The 11,131-nt window shown below is 46.1% G+C and overlaps 1 pseudogene; it reads right to left on the bottom strand.

Moving 5' to 3' along the window:
* Nucleotides 1-701: 701 nt before the first annotated feature.
* Nucleotides 702-7,347, bottom strand: LOC138080683 (interferon alpha-2-like; annotated as a pseudogene).
* Nucleotides 7,348-11,131: the final 3,784 nt, after the last annotated feature.

Below are 11,131 nucleotides of genomic sequence, written 5' to 3'. Positions count from 1 at the left end.
TCGCTGGGATTCTCCAGGCAAGAACACTGGAGTGGGTCGCCATTTCCTTCTCCGCATGATGTATGTGGCTCTCCACTAACCCTTGAAGGTGCTCCAGTTCTCACAGGCCCCAAGCAGGCACCTGAGTCCATGACCTGGGCTTTTCTCCACCCATCTCCCTCCCTCCTCTAGTCTATGTCTCAAGAATCACATTCAGTCCCTCCTCAAACTGTCCCTTGTTCCTTCTATGACCCAGGGTGGGTGACCCCATTCCCTCTTTATTCAGGTGACTTCAGTACAGGTTTATCTTCTAGGATCAGGCTTTGGGTTAGATTTTATTCAATGGTGTGTGCAAGTCAATTTGTTTTTTTCAAATTACTTTTATTTTCTCTACTGAAAAACAAGAGTAGCCTTATACAAAATAGAGTACAAAGCAAATATCTTATGAAAGATAAATGTTTAAATGCTATGAACAGCCTAAATATTTCCTATAATTTAAATAAATAAAGATTACAGGTTTTTAAGACATGAAAAATGGATTCTTAAATCTGTTTTGCACAGTTATGGTAACAAAACATTTAACATACATTTAAATAATCCCATATATTAGCTATTATTTATGTTTCATCTGACACAAAAATAGAGTTAAAGGTTGCACTTTGCGGCTTAGAAAATAGCCATTTCGCTGACCAGATGCACTGTTTTCAGAATCAATGTCATTTTTATATCCTGAGTTTTCTGATGAGCTTGTTGGCAAAGACCAAGCACCTTCTGATTTCCACGCTGACAACCTCCCAGGCACAGCGGCTGTATTCCTTCTCTTTGAAATACACACTGATTCGCTGGAGGTAACTCTTCACAGCCAATCTGGAGTTCTAACTGCTAGGGGTGACTGTTCTGGCTCCTTCCCTCCCTCACATACGTGTCCAGGTCCTCCAGCTGCTGATCAAGTCCCACGAGGAATCTGTCCAGGAGGCTCTGGTCCCGACCTGCAGAAGAGCCCATGGTGCTGAAGAGCTGGAAGGTCTGCTGGAGCAACTCGTGCACAACAGCTGTGGCTTCTGTCTTCTTAAGCCTGGTCCCGTGCACCAGGGTCTGAGGAAATCTGAAGTCAGTCCTGTCCCTCAGACAGGACACAGTGGGCACTCTCTCCATCTGACTCCAACGTGTGAAGCTTTCCAGATTGCCGTGGCTGGCAGGCAGCTCACAGCCCAGGGAGCACGTGGGGCTGGAGCAGAGCATCACCAGGGCCAGCAGCACAGAGACGGGGGGGGGGGGGGGGGGGGGCCACTGGGACCCTGGGGGCTTGCAGGACCGCCTGCAGGGGAGGTCTAGGCAAGTTCTGAGGGCTTGGGGTGATGGGTGGCTCTTAAAGAGTGAGTCGAGAAACTTTCATTTCCTGGGTTTTTCCAGTTTGCCCTTTCCTTTCTTTTTCTACTCTTTCTAATGAAATCAATAAAAGTGCTAATTTTTGCCATGAGTGCCTAGGTGGGGAACATCAAATCGTGCGTGCCTCTGTGGTTGATATCTACACAGCCGTATATTATGCTTTTCACACCTCCTTATTTGTTCCTGGGAGAATAACCTGGTCAAAGTCAGAGAAGGAAGAAATATTCATACAAATGTGGCTTTTCCAGGTCACCAAGAAATGTTCAATCTGAAAAGAGCTTATGAGAGAAGCTTTTGATTTTTCTCATTTTTCCCTCATTGACTCTTTTCTCCCTTCTTTAAAAAGTTTCGGTTGTGTATGTACCTTTACGATATCACCTGAGTAGGCCTTAAGCTCCCTGGAGACATTATAGGGAACAATATCACTGATATCATTTGTTAAAAGTGAGTTATTTTGCAACTATAAACCACAAGGCACTTTTTAAGGTGCTGGTTGTCCTAAACAACTCATGTTTGCCTGTGTTTATTTCTCTTTCTCCTCTACCACTGCAATATTTCGCAGGATACTTTGCTCCAGTCTCTGTGTGATAGTGCAGATAATCTCATCCCCTTAAATATTTCACTGGAAAGTGAACTATAGAATCCCTCTAATTATGTAACATTTGACTGCCCTGAGAGATTGTAAGCCCCCTAAAGGCAGTAATGGCACATGTGGAGAATCCAGGAAGGTGTCTGTCCCAGAGGAAGTGCACAGAGGGGTCTCTGTCCCATTGTTGTTCGTCACTAAGGCATGTCCAACTCTCTTTGATCCCATGGACTACAGCACGCCACGCTTCCCTGTCCTTCTGTATCTCTCAGAGTTCATTAAAATTCATGTTCATTGAGTTGATCCAAAGCGATCGAATCATCTTATCCTCTGTTGATGCCTTCTCGTCCTGCCCTCACTCTTTCCCAGCATCAGGGTCTGGGCTCTTCCCATCAGGCGGCCGAAGTATTGGAGCTTCAGATCTGTCCCAGAAGTAGTTCTAAGAGAACTATCCACACCAAAGTTTGAGTAGACCTAGTATCTGAAGACTGTTTCAGAAAATGAGAATCTTCTGAAAACAAAGATAGTAAGAGAAATTTAAATGGATTTTTTAACTTTCTGGATGATTTCTCAAAATATTATCTCAGGTGGAGACCGAGACTCTCAGAGTTGTTGTTTAGTTGCCATAATCTGCCAGGCTCCTCTGTAGAGCTCAACAAAACACCACTTAACGATTGGAACTTATCAGGTGCAAAGGGAACTGTGTACTCAGCTGTCATCTGATGATTGTATCATCCCTGGAACGAGAGAATGGCACTTTTGTGACAATGAAGAATAGGAGTTGGAAAGGAAGACCTTACTAAGTGTTCCTCTAAAATAGGAAGCACGTTGTCAGAGCAGACAGCTCGGTCCAGTGCATGAGACAGTGGACATGGGGCAAGATCCCTGGGTTGATGTCACAGCTCCAGCCTGCACTGCCTGTGTGACCTGAGGCACTACGGTTTCTCCTCTTAAATGGAACTGATCATCACAGAAGTTTCACTGGGTTTTTCTGAAGATTGTAGGATGTAACGTACTTCTGACAATGCTTGGACATATAAGCTTTCAGTATCTGTTAACTTTTCCCACAAGGCAGAAAATTCACACATCCATCTATGGAAACTGGATAGAATTTCCCTGAGATGACCTGCTTCCTTCCCTTAATGCTCAGCTCACTGGTCAACATTATCACATCTAATCTCATCTCTGGTGAACATGATGTGCTGTCCAAACACTACATCTAGTAGCTTCCAGGGAACAGCTGACCTCTCACACATGAATAGGGTGACTGTGCACTCGGTATCCCAGTCTCTCTTCAGGGTGAGTTAATAGGTCTATATCCTCAGAATCCAATAACCTCCACAAAGAGTGAGAAATGTGAACAGACAAATAAAGATACAAATAAAGATAAATAAATAGATACTGGGAGTTAGCAGAGCGGTCCACTATCCTTTCAGGTAACACTGTGCCTAAGAGCCTGCCACCCTCCTTGGCTCTGTCTGCAGCTAAACAGTGTCACATAAGCTGCTCTGAAATCTGTCGTCTGTAGAGCTCTGCATCCCTGTTTGTGTAGTTAAGTGACATTTTGTCACTTGGCAGAGATGTCACTGTATGTTTTTCAACTACATCATTTATTTCTCTTTACCTAGGTGCATTACTTCTTCTTTCACGGCTTACTTTTATTTTCTAGGAATGTTCAATGAGTTGAAAGTTTTGATCTCTTGAAAAATCACCGAGGAAATACATTAACTGTTCTATTCATTTCCGTTCTCTGTTCCTGTTTTTGCAATAAACCTCAAAGTGGAAACAGAAAAGATTGCAGGAGCATTAGCACAGCTTTTACAAACTGAGATACAAATGATGAAGAAGAGGCAGCAATACGAAAACTGCATAAAAGTACCTAAGAAAAAGTGGGTTGCTTGGACATGGCAAGGACAATGGTCTGGGCTAAGAAAGGCAGATTCTAATCACTTGAACACTTGGACAGGAGTGGTGGTTAAACTTTATTTTATTAATTTGAACTTAGAAAAGCATCAGGATTTAAGATGGAAATGTTGTAGTCCCAAATTCTGTTTAAATGTTCTAATTGTTGAAACATTTCTTTTGTATTTAGAATATTTCATTCTGTGTATCACAATTCAGATTGTATGCATGGAAAACAAAACAGAGAGGATTCTTTGGAATGAATATGCCAATCTCAATAAATAAATTTTCCATTTTAATGGCAATTTCAAAAATTCAAATTTTGAAAATCTTCAGCCATCATGTAAAACAGAATCTCTGTATCAACTATTGTTTCCCTGACCTAAATTAACCACCTTTTTAGAGAACCAATTTGAGGCACAGCTAAACCAGACCCCACAAAAAAATACATATACATATACGTATATAGTTGCATCAACATTCAAAAAACAAAGATCATGGCATAACAGTGCAATCACTTCATGGCAAATAAATGGGGAAAAAGTGGCAACACTGTCAGATTTCATTTTCTTGGGGTCCAAAGTTACTACAGATGGTGACTGCAGCCACAAAATTAAAAGACTCTTTCTCCTTGGAAGAAATTATATGAGAAACCTAGACAGCATGTTAAACAGCAGAGATACCATGTTGCCAACAAAGGGCTGTCTAGTCAAGGCTATGATTTTTCCAGTGGTCATATATGGATGTGATTTGCATCATTAAGAAAGTGCGTGCCGAAGAATTGATGTTTTTGAATTGTGGTCCTGAAGAAGAGTCTTTGAGAGTCCCTTGGACTGCAGGGAGCTCAAACCAGTCAATCCTAAAGGACATCAACCCTGAATACGCATTGAAAGGACTGATGCTGAAACTGAAGCTCTAATACTTTGGCCACGTTCTGAGAAAAAACCGACCCTTTGAAAATGACCCTGATGCTGTGGAAGATTGAAGGCAGGAGGAGAAGGGGGCAACAGAGGATGAGATGGTTGGTTGGCATTACTGACTCAACGGACATGAGTTTGAGCAAACTTGGGAGATAGTGAAGTACGGGGACGCCTGGCATGCTACAGTTCATGGGGTCACAAACAGTCAGATATAACTAAGCAACTGAACAAAAATATATACACACATATAAACACACACACTTGTACACTATATATTAAATAAGTATACATATGTGTTTTGCTACTTTAACATAATAGGGTGAACAGCAAATGTTTATTGAATTACTATCTTATCTTGTACTATTTATTTTCCTGAACCATAAATGTTACCTCATCAGCAGAATAACAGCAAGGCGAATTAAATGACTGTTAGTGGTATTAATAGACTAAGCAGAGTAATGTGTCAAGTATTTTATATAGTGTTTCATCAATTGCGATTAAATTTATCACTTAACTTTTTGTGGATACAAAAACTTGTTTTTGTTTTTTTGTCCTCGCACACAGCATGTGTGAGTTGTTTTTTGAAGATCATTATTAGGAAGACTGTCTTCAGCTTCCCATTTGCAATATGTAGAGGATCAGGATGAGGCTCTTGGGCCTGGACCCAAATGGAAGACTCACTCATCACTTTTTCTTCAGTCATCCTCACCTAGTTGCAAGGAACTGCCTGATTATTCTTCTCTTGTCTCCTTCAGGTAGTAAGGAAACAGCCTGTAATGTGTCTACACTGTGGATATTTCCCTGCAGGCAATGCCTTTGGGAATCAGCTTGGACGTTTCTTTCAAACAGCCGAAGATACTGTGAACTATGACAGGCATTCTTGTCATTCTCCCCAAAGCTGAACTTGGAGAAAAGCATTTGGGTCAGACTGTATTTTAAGGAAGTGTGTGCAAGCAAGAACAATCCTTGTTCCCCTCAACCCTTACCAGAACTTCATTTGAACAAATAGTACAAACGTGAAACCTGGCCTCATGCCCTGTCAAGTACAAACTAGCACGTGCCATTGGCGCTTGCCATCTACCTACAAGGATTAAATCAGATGCTCTTGCAGCTGCTGATTTTCAACACCCCTGGAAAGGAATCTCGGGTGGAAAGCAGAAGTGAGGGAGGCTGTGTGCAGGGAAAACTGGCAGAACAAGTCTTCAGAAGGTGAGCTGTTTTCAGGAGCCCATTTTAACTCAATGGTTCTTCTATCTCCTCATATCTAGAAAAGCATAGAAACCCTTCATGGTGACGACTGGTCTTGTGACTCCAAGAAACCTTCACGACAGTGGCAGAAAACTTCCATGAAAAATAGGCACCTGATTGCATGTATTGCCCCTTCACCAAAATCACATATATCCCTCTGTGTGTCTTTGGAACAGCTTCTCAGAGCTAACTGAGGTGCTGTCTCCTGGACTGCAGTCCTAATTTTGCCCCCCAAACACTGAACTTTCAACTTTCGTGTTGTGCATTTTTAAAAGTCAGCACCCTGAACTTATCTCTTCATCCATTCATCACCCAAGTTTCCCAACTTGCTTGCAGTGAGATTCCCATGAGGATAAACCCAGGCCATGGAACGCGAGAGGAAGTGCTCTCACCCTGTACAGTCCTGGTGCATAGAAGCATCCCCTGTGAGCCACCAGACTTCATCCCTTTACTGCCACCTGTACTAGATCCAAGTACCACAGACAAACTTGGAGTCACATATTGATGATGGAAAAAGCCACAGAACAGAGGGTACCCATGTCCCTGAATCACCCTTTGAATGAGAGCAAACCAGAAGATTCTCTTGATCTGGAAGGCCTGCATTGTGCTCTTCAGAGAAGGAAAGATACATTTCTATGATGATGAAAATCCACACAGTTTATTCTTTATCTCTATAGCACCTAGACTTAACTGAGAAAGATATTTAAGAAAAGAGGATCGTGAAAACCTGTCCATGAGAAAGAAACTCTGAACGCTGAGTATAGAAAATACCAGCCCCCCCCCCCAAAAAAAGAAAGAAAATACCAGCCCGGCAGACATCAAGAGATCTTTTCAATGATGATCACAAGATCTTCATACAAGAAAAGACATTCTGCCCTGCTGTCCTCACCTGCTTCTGAAAAATCATGATTTTCATTTCGGTGTTCTGTGACTGAGGAAGTATGAGCTGCAATCGCTTTGGAACAGGAAGCAAACAATAATAGAATTCATTAGCGAGTGTTACAAATATAAACACCCTTATTGTTGCCATTTCTTTGAAGATTCCTACATAAGGGAAAGGCACTTTTCATTTCCACTCTGACAGCCTCTCAGGCAAAGTGGCTGTACTCCAGCTCCCTGAGGTAGAGATGGATGCCCTGGAAATACTTCCGGGCAGGAAGTCCCAATGAGAACAGCACAGACTGTCTCGGCTCCAGTTGTTTCAGGCTCTGATCCCGGCTGCAGAGTAGCACGGCTGTCCTCCGTGGTGAAGAGTTGAAAGCTCTGCTGGAGCATCAGATAGTGGTTGCAGGGGCCCTGAGTCATCTGCACTGGAGTGATCATCTCTCTTTTCCGAGGAAATCTGAAGTGGCTCTGTCCTTTAGGCGCGACTGAGAGCGGATCCTTTGCATCTGTTTCAGGTGTTTGAAGATTTCCCTGTGTTTCTGGCGGTGGATCCCTGGCTCGTTCCAGCAAAGAGAGCAAGCAGAGATGCAGCAGCTCCTTCCACCAGCAAGTGGATGTGGGCCATAGAGAGTGTCAGTGCTTCTGCAGACGGCCGGCAGGGGGCGCGCGAGCACCGCGAACAGTGAGAAAGCGCTGAGATGGACCCGCAGACCGCCTGCTTCTCCAGGCGACCGCGAGAGCATGGATGCTGTGGTTCGATCGTTTTGGCTTTCGAATCGCAGTCTTGGGAGAGTTTGCAGCTGACTCTCGTGGGGCTGCTGGAGACACAGGACGCAAGGTTCCACAGAGCTTTTTATAGGAGCACTGATTCAAGGGTGCGCATATCATTAGCTCTTTTGTGGGAAAGGCCTGGTTTCCGCTGTCCTGAGTCGAGAGCCAGAATATTGCATTCTCGGAAAGATCGCCTGAGTAGTGGGCTTACTTTCCACATGTCAACTCGAACTGGCCATGTTTGAGGAATAGAACCCCCAAGGCAGGGGTTCGAGCGAGTTGAGGCTGATTTTATAGATTGGCGCTCACTTCCGGCGCGAGGGAACCCACAGCTCAAAGGGACCAGCAGCAATGATGAGATTATTGGCCATGCGAGGATGGACAGCGCTGTGCCCTAAAGTGAAACTAGAGGGTGAGCAAGACACTACTGGTGCCGGCTCATATGGGCCGTTGCTGAGCTAGTGAAACACAGTGTCTGGGATGAGACAACCAGCTGTGCCGCATTGATGGGGGGTGGGAGGGGAGCGTGGCGATCACGCATGAATCCCACGTTGGCTTAAAGAGGATAAGCTGTGGAAGGATGGGAGGGGGTCGTGCACCAGGTGAAACACGGGGGAGTGGGCGTTGCGCACACGGAGCGCGGCGGCTCAGAGACTATTCGCTGTGGGACCTGCTGGGGCGTTGCTCACACGGTCGAATCCCGCGGTGGCTAGGAGGCGCTTTGCTGTGCGATGATGGAAAGCGTTCGGCACAAAGGGGAACGCAGTGGCCACGATGAGACTATTGGCTTTACCACGACTGGGGGGCGGAGTAGGGGTCGGGATGGAGGGTCGAATCCCGCGGTGGAGCGGAGACTATTCGCTGTGGGACTATGGGAAGGAGTTCGGAACAAAATGAAACACAGTCGCGGCAATGACAGTATCGGCTATGGGGCGATACCCGGCGGTGGCGATGAGCCCATTTGCTATGGGACAGTGTCAAGAGTTGAGGTCCAATTTAAACCCGGCGGTGGGGATGAGGCCTTGGGTGATCTGAGTACCGGGCAGCTTTGAGGAAAAGTGAAACACCCCGGAGGAGATGGGATTCTTGGCGATGGGAAGGGTGGACAGCGATGTGGTGCACAAAGGGGAAACCGGAGGCGGCCGTGAGCCTATAGGCGATGGGACCACGGGCGGACGTTGGGCATAAAGGGGAAAGTGGTGGTGGCTCTGAGAAGAGGGACAGCGTTGAGGACAAAGTGAAAGCCAGCATCGGCGATGAGACATTTGTCTACGGGTGACTATGCGAGGGCATTGCTCGTGTAGGGGAGCCTGGCGCTGGCCAGGAGACTATTCCGTATTTCACAATGGGAGGGCGTGTTGCACAAAGTGAAACAGGGCGGTGGGATGAGACCTTGGGCGATGTCCTTGGAGCTGAAGTGAAACACCGCTTTGCCTATGAGCCTATAGGCACTGGGACCATGGGAGGTCGTTGGGCAAAAAGGGGAAGTCAGCGGTGGCAAGGAGTCTTGGTTTTCAGAGCATAGATAGCGTTGCGGCCAAAATGAAAGCCAGCATGGGCGTTGAGATAGACAGCTTTGACGCTATTGGCTTTGGGACGACCTTGTCAAAACATCGCAGACTATTGGCTATGGGGTGATGGGAGGGCGTTCTCACACAGGGAACCCTGCTTGGCTTTGAGAGGAGGAGTCCGCGTTGCCGACAAAGTGAAACGGGAAGGTGGCGAAAAACTGCTGGTGGTGGGACGATTGGACAGCTTTGAGACACAGTTAAACCCTGCGGAGGGATGAGACTACCGGACGTTGGATGCGTGTGGTCCACACAGGGGAACCTGGAAGTGGCAATGAGACTATTCGCTGTGCAAAGATGGAAAGGCGTTGGGCATAAAATGAAACACGGTGGCAGCGCCTGAGGCTTTTGGCTTTGAGTTGATGGGACGGCTTTGCGGACAAAGTGAAAGCGAGCACAGGTGATGAGATAATTGGCTTGGGGCGGTGGCACCGCGGTGTGGACAGAGTTAAACCCGGCGGTGGGGGTGAGACTGTGAGAGATGGGACGATGGGAGGACCTTGAGCACAAAACAGAGCCAGGGGGAGTCAGTGAGACTATATATAGGCTTAGAGCCATTTTGGATAACCTGAGAAACAGCCAAGGTGATGAGACTGGCTATGGGACCCTGGGAGTGCGCAGGCAGAGGAGAAGTCAGCGGTGGTCAGGAGACAAATAACCTGGGCCATCCACCCTCTGATGGGACCATTCTGAGAGTGACTGGGGTGCAGAGTGTGGGATCCTCTGGTTGGGTATGTTCTGGAGGAGTTAGAAGAGGTAGGCAGAGAGGCCTTCAGCCAAGTACCCAGTTCCAGCTGCATCCTGAAGTGAGGTAGAAAAAAATGGCACAATGAGTCTATCCAAGGCCTGTGACAAGATGTCCAGGCTGTGAGAAAGGGCAAGAGAGAAGACTGCAACCCAGGGCACTTAGATCTCTCTGCACATTGTCCCTCTCCACACCAGGTGGGAGGCCTGAGGAGGGGCTCTGGGCCCACCAGCTGTTGGCTGTGAGCACAGGGCAATGCCAACCTGGGCACAGTCAGCCTCAGGTGCTGAGAGAGGGCCAGAGCGAGGCCGCAACTCGAATGTGGGAAGAGGTCAAAGGCTTTGGCATAGTCAATAGAGCAGAAATAGATGTTTTTCTGGAACTCTCTTGCTTTTAATCATGATGAATTAGTTTATTAATCTGATTTTGAATTTGGTCACACTGGAATGTGTATAGATTTGGGAAAGTTCTGACTGTAATTGAATCATATTTCTGCTAATTCATAGCACCTATGGTCTGTTGTTCTTGCACGTAGTAGGTACTCAGTAAATGAGGGTATCAAAGGACACGCTGAAGAGAACCAGTTATTGTTTAATGGCTTGGGAGGGTTGTTCAGAAGATAGAAATACTTCCTGTAAAGTGTTTAGCACAGTCCCAGGTGCAGAGGGAACGTTTAATGAATGTTACCTTTTCCTATTTATTTTACTGTTTTTTGAATTGTCTTACTGACTTGAACGAGTGTGTGCATGCCTGCTCAGTTGCTCAGTAGTGTCCTACTCTTTGCAGCCCCATGGACTGTAGTTTGCCAGGCCCCTCTGTCCATGGAATTGTCCAGGCAAGAATACTGAAATGGGTTGCCATTTCCTCCTCCAGGGACTTTTCCCGACCCAGGGATGGAACTGGCATCTCCTGTATCTCCTGTATTGTCAGGCTAGTTCTTTACTGATGAGTCACGTGGGAAGCCCTTTACTGAGTGAGGCCAATCTATTTTCAGTTCATGTTTCCTAAAGCTGTTAATTTGGGCTTCCCAGATGGTGCTAGTGGCAAGGACTAGCTAGACTGGCAGGCTATAGTCCATGGGATCGCAAAGAGTCAGACACAGCTGAAGAAACTTAGCATGCACACACTCAAGGCTGTG

Source organism: Capricornis sumatraensis, chromosome 6 (genome assembly GCF_032405125.1).
Source record: "Capricornis sumatraensis isolate serow.1 chromosome 6, serow.2, whole genome shotgun sequence".
Taxonomy (NCBI): Eukaryota; Metazoa; Chordata; class Mammalia; order Artiodactyla; family Bovidae; genus Capricornis; species Capricornis sumatraensis.
The sequence above is the reverse complement of the archived record's forward strand: the minus strand, read 5'-3'. Positions and strand labels throughout refer to the sequence as shown.